Source organism: Vicia villosa, linkage group LG7 (genome assembly GCF_029867415.1).
Source record: "Vicia villosa cultivar HV-30 ecotype Madison, WI linkage group LG7, Vvil1.0, whole genome shotgun sequence".
Taxonomy (NCBI): Eukaryota; Viridiplantae; Streptophyta; class Magnoliopsida; order Fabales; family Fabaceae; genus Vicia; species Vicia villosa.
In genome coordinates this window covers 104,635,369-104,647,882 of record NC_081186.1, presented here as the reverse complement: position 1 = coordinate 104,647,882, position 12,514 = coordinate 104,635,369, and positions in this window count along the sequence as shown.

Sequence of the window (12,514 nt, the reverse complement as noted above, 5' to 3'; positions counted from 1 at the left end):
CTTTTCAAAAAATCATATAAGAAAGATCTTTTAATTGTTCAAATTTATGTGGATGACATCATTTTTGGATCAACAAATGAAAAGATGTGTGATGATTTCTCAAAACTCATGAAAAGTGAATTTGAAATGAGCATGATGGGTGAGTTAAGATATTTTCTAGGACTCCAAATAAAACAATCAGAAGAGGGTATCTTTATCTTTCAAGAAAAATACATCAAAGATATTTTAAAAAAATATGGTATGACTAATGCAAAAATTATGTCTACACCTATGCATCCTTCCTCTAGTCTAGACAAAGATGAAAAAGGAATAAGTACTTCTGAAAAGGAATATCGTGGTATGATTGGATCTTTACTTTATTTAACTGCAAGTCGTCCTGACATTGTATTCTCAGTTGGACTTTGTGCCAGATTCCAAACAGATCCCAAGGAATCACATCTTACTGCTGTAAAGCGTATTCTCAGATATCTTATAGGTACAACTAACATTGGTCTTTGGTACCAAAGAAATTCAGAATTTGACTTAAAAGCGTATTGTGATGCTGACTATGCTGGAGACAAAGTAGAAAGAAAAAGTACTAGTGGCGCATGTCAAATCCTAGGAGATGCTCTTACAACTTGGTCATGTAAAAAACAAAGTACCATTGCACTATCCACAACTGAAGCTGAATATGTGTCAGCAGCTAACTGTTGCTCACAGATCATTTGGATAAAAAATCAATTGGAAGACTATTCTCTAAACTACTCCAAGGTACCAATTTATTGTGATAACACTAGTGCTATAAATTTATCAAAAAATCCTATACAACATTCCAGGTCTAAACACATTGAAATAAAACATCATTTTATCAGAGACCATGTTCAAAAAGAAGAAGTAGAATTAATTTTTGTACAGACTCAAAATCAACTAGCTGATATCTTTACCAAATCATTGATAGAAGATAGATTCAATTTTTTGAAACAAAAGTTAAAAATTATTTCTTATCCCATTAAATCCTCAAACTAAAAGGGCGTCAAAAATATTATATATTCTTTATTTATTTTAGAGCCTCGTTTTTGTTGGGATGGGGGAATAAAAGAAAAAGTATAAGTTCTGTCTGAATTATCAAAAATGACACATATGCAAAAATATCCCATTTGTTTTATTCCCATATGTATTACATTTATGTCTAATCATTTTTTCAAAAAAGGGGGAAAAAGGATATCCTTGCATTTAATGGGTGAAATCTTTTTTCCATTTTTGTACTTCTCCATGTAAGCTACCTCTACCTACTTCACGATCTCCCATCCCTTTTTGCACTGCTTCCAACACTCAAATAGTAACCATGCATCATTACCTGTACCTTTCATCTTCCACCACGCCGACCACTTCCCTTTATCATCCACAAATTTTCATTCATCACTTCATCCTTTTCGTTTTCCAACAACCATCATCTTCAATACTTCTGCGTTTATCAAAAATGTCTTCTTCAAACACAAACCCTAAACCAGTCATCAACCCTAAACCACAACCATCCATGTCTTCTTCTAAAATCTACCAAGACACCCTCAACGAAAAACCACTCTCCTTCATCCTTCCAGAAAACCCCAAATCACATGCAAACACCGCTAAGACTTCTGGAATCCGCAAGTCTTCTCGCCTTCAAAAAACAAAACCAGTGAAATCCACCATTGAAATCTCCGATGACTCGGATGAAGAAACTTGCCCAGATGACGCTGAACTTGACTCACATCAAGACGTCATTTTCTCTTCCAAATGTGCTCTGGACCTTTTCAACTCAAAATGGAGGAACCGAAGTGTAATCTATGGCAAACCCATGGATTTTGAGAGCTTCACTGTCCGTGGATACAACATCGAAGAACTTGTAATCGTTCAAGGCTGGCAAAAGATGCTAACCCTAGAAATTGAAACCTACCCAAAACTAGTTCGTAGTTTCTATGCTGCAGTCCACCCAGAAACCAACGATGTGTCTCTCAAATCCACTATCAAAGGTATTACCATAACCCTAACTCCATCTCTAATCTGTGAAATCCTTAACATCTCTGATTCTGGCATCCATCTCTTTTCACAAGAACGGGTTGGGTCGTACAACACCACCATGGAAAATGTTTATCGTGAACTTCTGGTTGATACCACAAAACCCCTAGTGTCTTCAAATCTGAATCCCGTCCCTCGCATTCTACACAAAATGTCCATCCATAATGTCATCCCTAGAGCAGGCAGTCTAGAGAAACTTTCCAAGTATGACATTCTAGTGATCTTTCATCTTCTAAAGCGTCATCCCCTCCACTTAGGATACCTTATCCTAAACTTCATGAAACATACTTGCAGAAAAGGAAGAACTGCTCCTTATGGAAGGTTCTTATCACTCGTGTTTAAACACTTCAAAATCCCCACTGATGATGCCACATCCTTCATGGGTGCTGGAGCCATTCATGGTTGTCGCCTCTCAAAGATGAACCTCCCTGTACTTCAAATACCTGTGCTTCAAAAACGAAAGCGGTTGGTCAAAACTGCTGATGTTAAGAAAAAGGTGAAAACTTTCACCACAAAAGACCAAGCTGAACCAGAAATAGGTGATTTCATGTCCAAACCAACCAATGCTGAAGCCTCCAAAGCTCACTCTCCACAAATTGAAAAAACTGAATCCCCCAAGGAACCGATCTCGCCCTCACATCAAACCACTGAACCAAATATCACTGAAGAGATCCATTCACCAATTTCCTCCGTCACAACTCCACCTGATCAATCTTTGTCCTCTGAAAACATTGTGTTTGCCTCACCTCCAAAAACTGCTGCTGAAGATACCGTTGTCCAAACTTCTGAGTCTCTAGCCTCTCCAATCATCCAAACCCCAGTCTTTGATCACTCTCCCGTTCACTCACCGGTAATTGACCTCAACATTGCCTCCAACATCACTTCTCCCATCAATGATGATCTTGATGCCTTGCTTTTTCAGCATCAAATTCTCAATCAATCTCAGGACTTAACTTTCTCTGGTGGCTTTGATCCAATTGCTGAAACTCTCTATTCTATCATTCCACCTATTCCTCAAAGCACCATCTCAACCATCCCTACTGCTGTGCCAAACAATGTGTCTGATTTCACTGAAAATCCGTTTGCTCCTGCCTCATCCCCGCAACCTAACAATCCACCCTCAGAAAGCAACCTCAATGACTTTTTTAGCCAAGCTCCAATTTATGATTCTTATGATTCTCCACCTCAGTTTGCTCAACAAGAAACAACTGCTCAAGAACACTTTGGCTCTCTAAACCTGTCGTGGTTTAATACCACCTCTGCTGATCCTGCTCCAAATTCTTTCAAAGCTTTCAAAGAGGATCACCTTGCTAACTCAAGCTCATCTCAGGATGACTTGTCTGCTCTTCAAAAAGCAGTGGTTAGTCTTGGCAGACAGAATCAAGCCTTCTTTGAATAGCATTCCAAAGTGTTTCTTCTAAGAGCATTCCCACACATTCCTCCTCCAGTCATTCCTGACTTTGATTTCCCGTTCCTTCAGGCTCCTCCTCCCGGTCCTACTGATAATATGTAACTGCTAGCTTCATGACTATTTTGGCATTCCAAGGTGCAACCCCCTTCTTTTTGTGGCTGTCCAAAGGGGGAGAATATTTATGTAGTTTATTTTGTTTACCTTGGATATTTTATGTTTTGAATTATGTCTGCCTATGCATTATCAAACATCTGGAAAATTAGTAGCAGCAAAAGTTTAGCTCTACTAATTTTAAAAATGTATGCTTCATGCTTTTATTAGGGCTTTTATTAAACATCCACTTTTGGTAAAAATTTATGAACTTGTCTGGATCTCTCTTATATCTTTAAGTATGTTTGATAAATATCCCATGCATGATCCCTTAAAGAAAAATGATAAAACTTATGTTTTAGATTATGCTAAAAAGATATATGTTATTACTATGATCTGGTCCAAAATGTTACAAAATATGTGCCACAAATATTTCAACCAGACTTTTACAAAAAATAGTCAACATATATTCAGGGGGAGCAATAATCTAAAGACATCATTCTCTAAAACAAAAATAAGCTAATATGTTCGCAGGGGGAGCTCAAACTAAAACAAAATATATAGCAAGTTGGTCATCCTCAAAAAGGGGGAGAATGTTGAAACAAATTCTGAGTTTTGAGGACAACATACTATTATTCTAACTCCTCTAACAAGTGTCCTTGCAGGTCCTCATGATGTTAGATATTATATATTTTGTTTTAGCGTTAACATGATCTTATCAATACATTGGCAAAAGCACTCAGTACAAATGATAGCAAATTACATCATTTCAAAATAAACCAACGTACATATATTCAAATGATAATGCTCATCTACTCAAAGTACTAGTCTCTGATCTCCTCAAAGTACACTGCCAGCTAAGACAGATTATTCATCTACTCAAAGGACTAATCTCTGGTCTCCTCAAAGTACACATCCAGCAAAGAATGATATTTTATTCTCATGCAAGTACAAACGGTCATATGCTCCAAAGCATCTATATAACCAGTACCTCTTGCCAAGAATAAACAACTTTGACATTGAAGCTTAATCTCATATTGAATCAAAGTCCAAAATCTCATACACTAGAAGAGAAAGTAAACTCATCACTGCCAAATAGTGAATCATCTTTAAATCATCCATTCAATACTTTTGTATATCCTCAAGAGATATAAAATCTTGTTTGTAACAAGTGTGAAAGAAAGGTCTAGAGTAATACCTTAAGTGTGTGTAAGAGCCTTTTGAGGTTGTGTAAAGTGTAACATTTTTATCCCTCGTTTAAAGGATAAAAGTGTAAGATATAAGAAAATCTCACTGTGTGTGAGGACTGGACTAACCCTTTTGGTGAACCAGTATAAACTTCTGTATGTTCTTTATTACCAGTCATTTATTTCTTTATATCCTCTTTAACACACTTAAACTAAAATTTTAAAAAGGTCACTATTCAAACCCCCCTTTTTAGTGACATTTATTTGCAACAGCACATTGGGCACCAATTATACTTGATATACGTATAAATGTGTGGCTACCTCTAGTGATTAAGGGTTATTAAAGGATTTAAGGTTTATTTTGAGGTTGAGAGAAAACTTCTGTGGGATAAGAGACTATGTATGAGTATTCTTGTGTTGTAGTTAAGTTGTCCCTTCAATAAACATATGTAATATTTATATCCGTACTGAGCGACTTATCCCAAAAAAGGAGACATCTAATAAAGGGTGATACACTCAATAATATACTATTGGTTTGATAAAGGGGCGAATGAGAACCCGATATTGCCTCATATAATCTGTACCAAAATTATATCTTAAAAATAATAGAAATATTTAAACGAAAAGAATGCTGATAATAATATGGATATAAAAACAAATAGTTTGAATAATATTTGTTTTATTAAATAATAAAATTCTTGCGGTTATTACAATTTAAAACTAACGGCCACAATCGCAGTTGAAATTTTAAACTATGTTTAAGGGGGACAACTTCTCTACTCATCACATAAAGTTGGGTAATGTACCTTCAACCAATCACAAAATTTCATTTAATTTTAAAATATTTAATTATTTATAAAATAGTATAATTGTTTGTTGTTTTCGAGACAATTTACACCGAATATAACTTTTACCCAATTTTTAAGTTGGGTTGATAAGAATTTACCATCTATGTTTAAGAATATCTAATTTTGTGATATTTTTCACCATTTTACAAAAAAAATAAAAATTTATAAAACAGAAAATTATAGCAAAACTTATTTCTCTCTATGTCATAAGTATATTAGAAATGTTAAATTTAAATCATTTTATTTTTGTCTCTAATTATCATCATTACTCAATTTTTTCCGATATGCTTGAAGCAAGACAAGTACAAGACAAGAACAAAAACAGTGAATATCCCAAAGTAAAAGGCGATACTTGCAAAGTTTGCAACACTCTTGGATTGTATTATATTTCACAAGAAAGTTAAAATGCAAACACAATTATTAACTAATGAAGTTTAATTTCCTGGTCTTTTGTTGAAGACAAATGCAACAGTGTCATCCAATCCTTATATATATACATTGAGACACATTTGTTGAAGCAATACAAAACATCATCATTTCATTTACATTAAGCAAGAATGGCTTCCTCTACTCGTCAATTCTACACCATTTTTCTGTTTCTCAGTCTTACCGTTCTCCTTTTCTTCACATCGGGTACGAATTTATATATATTTCCGAACTGATTCTCCTCACATTACTTTCTCTCCGGACATTATTTTTACATTCAAATTATTTCAAATTTAAATAATTTATTGTGGTTCTTATGGTTATATGTAGATGTGCGCGGAAATCTTTGTCAAAGGCCAAGCGAAACATGGTCCGGACCTTGTTTAGATACTGGAAACTGTAAAGATCAGTGCATCAGCATTGAACATGCTACTTTTGGGGCTTGTCATCGTGATGGCCTTGGATTTGCTTGCTTTTGTTACTTCAACTGTTAACAAAATCAACAATATCAAGCAATGATAACTATATAAGTAATAATGGGCGCGAGGAAAAATGTTCTATTTCCTTTCTCGTACTCGAATTGCATCTTACTGTATTTAACATAATTTCAATAAATCTATATATTGTTCTTGTTTGAGTAGAAATGTTAGTGATTACTTGTTGCCTTACCTTCTAAACCTTCGCCTCACATGACCAAAACCGCACAAAGAGTTCCAAGATTGAAACCAACAAAAACAAACCACCATCAACTGAGCAGTAATCTCCATACAGTTTAAAACTACACTAAAAAAAAATTATTTGAAGAACTTGAACCGCTATTGGCGCAGACATAAAATATGACCCACTTGTCAATAAAGAAAGAACAAGCACGTCCCTGCGTCCGACCTAGCAAAATACAATTTCTGAGCAAGCGAAGTACATTTATCTTCAATGTTACGATTTAGTCCAGATGAAATTATTTCTGGTTTTTCATAAGATCCTGTTGGAATATTTGGAGTGATGATAATTTAGAGGAAGAGTTGGAAAGATTTATTGACATTAAATGAGCAATAAATGAACACAAGTAAGAGCTAATATGGAGATGAATTTGAAAAGGTTCATCTTAAGTCCCACATTGGAGGGAACACAAATATTAGTAGTGTATATATATTCCAACTTGAACAATTGTTGTTGGGCCCAAGGGCACCTACAATTTTATAAAGCAGTGAGGACACACCAATGTGCCAAGAAGACCCGCGCGCCACCGTCTGGCCGGCTTGGCTCGGCCCGGTTCGGTTCGGTATATTTTAATAAGAAATTAATTAATATTTAATATTAATTAATAGGAATTGGTGACGTGTCCTTAGACCAAGTCTTAACCTAGATTTTGACTAGGTTACTTGTCCTCCAAGCTTGCTGGCCAAGTAAATAACGACTATATTGACTGGGCCGGTTCAACTCTCCGCTATATTTTCGCCCACGTTTTGGTCCACTCGGTTGGATCCTTTTGGCTATAAATACATTCCTTTCGTTCATTTGCTCACCACTCCAGAATTCACAACCGAATTCTTTCTCCTCTCTCTACTCTGCTTCATCTATATTTTCTTTTCTGATTTTCGACTGGAATTTATTCCAGATACTACGAATGGTTTTTTAAACCATTTGAAGGTATAATTCGAACGACACATCATAGTGCAAGTGATTGTCGAGTTCTCTGAACGGGTTGTTTTATCCTGGAGACGTCATCGTATTTCGAACTGCTTTGCATTATTACTGGCAGTACGGTGAAACATCTTAAAGAAAGCGACCTAGTACGCGACTCGTCCCGATAATTTTCTTTGTGCCAATATTTTCTAATTCGAAAAACAATAGATCCACACCACATAATGTCAAATCATGATAAACTCATACCTAGTAAGACAAGTATTCACCCCCCACTAAAAGATCCTATACCACATTATTGCAAACATATTACAAGTGACAAATAAGTGGGAGAGACTCTAAAGATCCTGCACATAACACCCAAGAAAATCAATAGGATCTAAAATGGCCCGCCTTATACACATATTCTCTCTAGTTGAGATCTTATAATGGAGAAGTTTGAAGAAAAAAACACCATTTTCGAGGTAGGCCAACTACACCAAATGGAAGCCAGCACCATTATTCTTCGACGACAACCAGCACTAACAATCTATCTTTTGAGAGAGAGTAACACAGTGAATGGCCAAGATAAAGTCACCCACCAAATCTTGCTCATAGGTAAAGAGAGGGCTGTTCTTAAGAAAGTTCCAAGCCATGACCTCATCTTTTCAAGTACCAACGATACACACCTTACTCCTTTTTTCTTTCAAAGATAGGGAAAAGTCTACCGAAAGTAATTTTAAGAGGAGTGTGCTCCACCCTAGGATCATTCTAAAAGGGTGTGAGCATACTCAATCCCACCTCCAGCCTCAGACCATCCAGAAACCCATATAAGGAGTTACTAGATTTAGAATGTTGGAGAAAGACTCATGTCCATCAAGGAGAAATTGACTGAAGCCTAGTCACCGTATCTCCTTTAAAAGAGGTGACACCTTGAAATCCATATCTAGCAGTCAAAATATCTCTTCAAAGATCGAAGAGAGCGGGATTAACTAAGAGAAGGTCACAGACTCCAAACACTCAGAATCTTTTTGGGTTTACACACATATGTTTCAAAAGCAACTCTGAATTTTCAATTTTTTCCTCTTAATTTTCGGGTGGTCCGGTTACCCGACCGAAATCATCGGACCGGTCTCGGCTCTCACCTCACAAATAATTTAAATTCGGTCCGGTCTCGATTTATCCGAATGTACCAGATCGGTTTTGGTCTAATAAATAGCCCCATTACTGTCATGGTCCGGTCCCAGTTTACCCGATTAGAATTTCGGTCCATTCCTCAAAATATCAAATATACGAACCGGACCGAACCAGAAACAATCCTAGTTACAAGTGTCCCTCCCGCCCAGGAACGGACCCAAAGTTAAGTGTGTGTTATAGCCCCCACTACAAATTATTTATTTGTTGTTGTGAAAAACGATACCAATAACAAAGTATAATAGGGAATTAGGGAAGAGAATAAGAACACAAGAATTGGTTATAACTGCTATTCTTTCACTTTCTCTTAAAACAAGATTACAAGTTTACAAGAATAACAAATAACCTCTCTCACCCTAAATTAGGATTTGCAGCTTAGCAATGATGAGAGACTAGTATGCTATTTATAATAAAACCTAACATACTAACTAATGGGCTTTTTCAGCAAGGCCCATTACACAAGCCAACTTAATAAACAAGCTAACTTAACAAATTAGGGTTTAAGTACTAAAACCTAATTTAACATGCTAACAACCCTAGCATCTTCGACATCTGCATGCTAGACCCATCTTCGACTACAGCATGCACACTTCGACACCAGCATGTGAACAATCCTTCGACTTCATGCTTAACTCTGTCGAACTGTCGAACCAAGAAGCTACCCTTCGACAATACTAGAGTTCGATCCAATATCTCACAAATCTCCACCTTGGACCTAACTCTACAACGTCAAGGAACAAACTAGCTTTCTTCATGCAGCTTTATCAACTGCATACAGTGGAAAAACTTGCAACTCGGCAATGTCTTGGTGATCATATCAGCAGCATTGTCTTCAGTCGAAACCTTCAGCACTTGGACTTCTCCACGCTCGATTACTCCTCTGACGAAATGCAGCCTCACATCAATGTGCTTAGTTCGCTCATGATAGGCTGAATTCTTCGACAGGTGTATTGCACTTTGACTATCACATTTAACAGTGATACCTCGACCTTGAAGTTTCAGCTCCTTCGCAAAACCTTCAAGCCACAATGCTTCTTTCACAGCTTCAGTTAGGGCAATATACTCCGCTTCAGTGGTTGATAGAGCAACAACCTTCTGAAGTGTTGCTTTCCAACTAATTGCAGTGCCAAACATAGTGAAAACATATCCAGAAATAGATTTTCTGGAATCCATACAACCTGCATAATCAGAGTCGACATATCCTTCTATTACTGCTTTACTATCTTCACCCAAGGCTCCACCATAAATTAGGACTCTATTCAGAGACCCATTTATGTACCTTAAAATCCACTTCAATGCTTGCCAGTGAGCCTTTCCAGGATTCGCCATGTACCTGCTTACAAGACTGACTGCGTAAGCTATGTCGGGTCTAGTACAGACCATAGCATACATCAAAGAGCCGACTATATTAGCATATGGGATGCTATTCATATAGACTCTTTCGACATCAGTACTGGGACACTGATCAATACTCAGCTTGAATTGAGGGTTTGTTGGAGTCACAACTGGCTTCGAATTCGACATACCAAACTTTTCAAGAATCTTCCGTAGATATGCCTCTTGAGATAAGCATATCTTCGACTTCTTTCTATTTCTCCGAATGTCAATTCCAAGAATCCTGGAAGCAGCTCCCAGATCCTTCATATCGAACTCCTTATTGAGTTCAGCCTTCACCCTCATCACATCTTCAACACTGTTGCTTGCTATGAGAATATCATCCACATAAAGCAACAAAATAACAAATGAATTGCCAGGTCGAAATCTGAAGTAAATGCAGTGGTCGAACTGACTTCTAATGAAACTTATGCGTGCCATGAACTTGTCGAATCTCTTATTCCACTGTCGAGGAGATTGTTTCAGCCCATACAAAGATCTCTTTAACTTGCACACATAATTTTCCTTCCCCTTTTCGACATACCCTTCAGGTTGCCTCATCAGGATCGTTTCATCTAGATCACCATACAAGAACGCAGTCTTCACATCCATCTGTTCCAGTTCAAGATCGAACTGTGCCACCATGGCAAGCAACATTCGAATGGACCTATGCTTCACAACAGGAGAAAACACATCATTGAAGTCGACACCTTCTTTCTGAGTGAAACCCCTTGCAACTAACCTTGCCTTGTATCTTTTCGACGTCACTCCTTCAATTCCTTCCTTAACTTTGAAAATCCATTTACAGCTGACTAACCTTGCCCCATCAGGTTTCTTGATCAGTTCCCAAGTATGATTATCATGAAGAGATTTCATCTCATCATCCATGGCCTTCAGCCATTCAGTCTTATTTCGACTCCTCATAACTTCCTTATAGTCTCTAGGTTCTTCGTCTAGAACCTCACTTGCAGAGATTAAGGCATAAGCTATAAGATCTGCATATCCAAGTCTTTGAGGTGGCTTGATGACTCTTCTCGACCTATCTCTCGACAATAGGTAGTCATCGTCAGTTTCCTCAACTTCAGCATCTTCTGCTTCTTCTTCGACTTCATCTGGGATATGCAATTCAGCATCAACATGCTCCACCTCAACAGGAATCTCTACCTGTTCCAGCTCTTCGTCAGATGTTTCTGTACTTCGACCAACATCATCAGTTTTCTTAAAAGCCATTTCAGCTTCATTGAAAACTACATCTCGACTGGTGATACACCTCCTGTGACCTGGCTCTAGGCACCATAGCCTATAAGCTTTGACTCCTTCAGGGTATCCCATGAACATGCATTTCAGAGCTCTAGGTTCGACCTTGTCTTGCCTAATGTGAGTATAGGCTATGCAGCCAAATACTCTCAGTTTGTCGAGATCTGGTGGATGTCCCGACCAAACTTCTTCAGGTGTCTTCATATCTAACGCTGTCGAAGGACATCTGTTTATCAGATATGTTGCTGTCGAAACAGCCTCAGCCCAGAACACCTTCTTTAACCCCGCACTAGTCAACATGCATCTGACTCTCTCCAAAATAGTTCGATTAAATCTTTCAGCCAAACCATTTTGCTGTGGAGTACCTGCAGTAGTTCTATGCCTTGCAATACCAGAGGCAGCACAAAAACTGTCGAATGCCTCATTGCAAAATTCAAGGCCATTGTCGGTTCTCAACCGCTTGACCTTTCCGCCAGTCTGATTTTCAACCAGAGTCTTCCAACTTTTGAAATTCTCAAAAGTTTCATCCTTAGTCTTCTGGATGAATACCCATAATTTTCTGGAATAATCATCTACTATGGATAGAAAATACCTTGCTCCTGAATGTGATGGACACCTTGCAGGCCCCCAAAGATCAGCATGGATGTAATCAAGGGATCCATGTGTTCTTTGTTTGCCTTTGTTGAACTTCACTCTGCAAGATTTTCCAAGTACACAGGGTTCACAAAACTTCAGCTTTTCGATTTTGTCTCCACCAAGCAGATTTTGTTTCCCTAATTCGACCAGACCCCTTTCACTGACATGGCCCAATCTCATGTGCCAGATTTCTGTTTTCGACAAAGGTTTCGTGGATGCAACATTTGTCGAACCACTTACAACTTCAGCCTCAAGGGTATACAAGCCTTGTTTCTTCACGCCTCTCAAGACTTCCTTCGAACCCTTCATGACTCTTAGGATACTTTTCTCTCCTTGGAAAACATATCCTTTCTTGTCGAATTCACCAAGAGAAAGCAAATTTCTCTTCAAATCAGGAACATACCTGACTTCAGTCAACAACTTTATTGACTCAT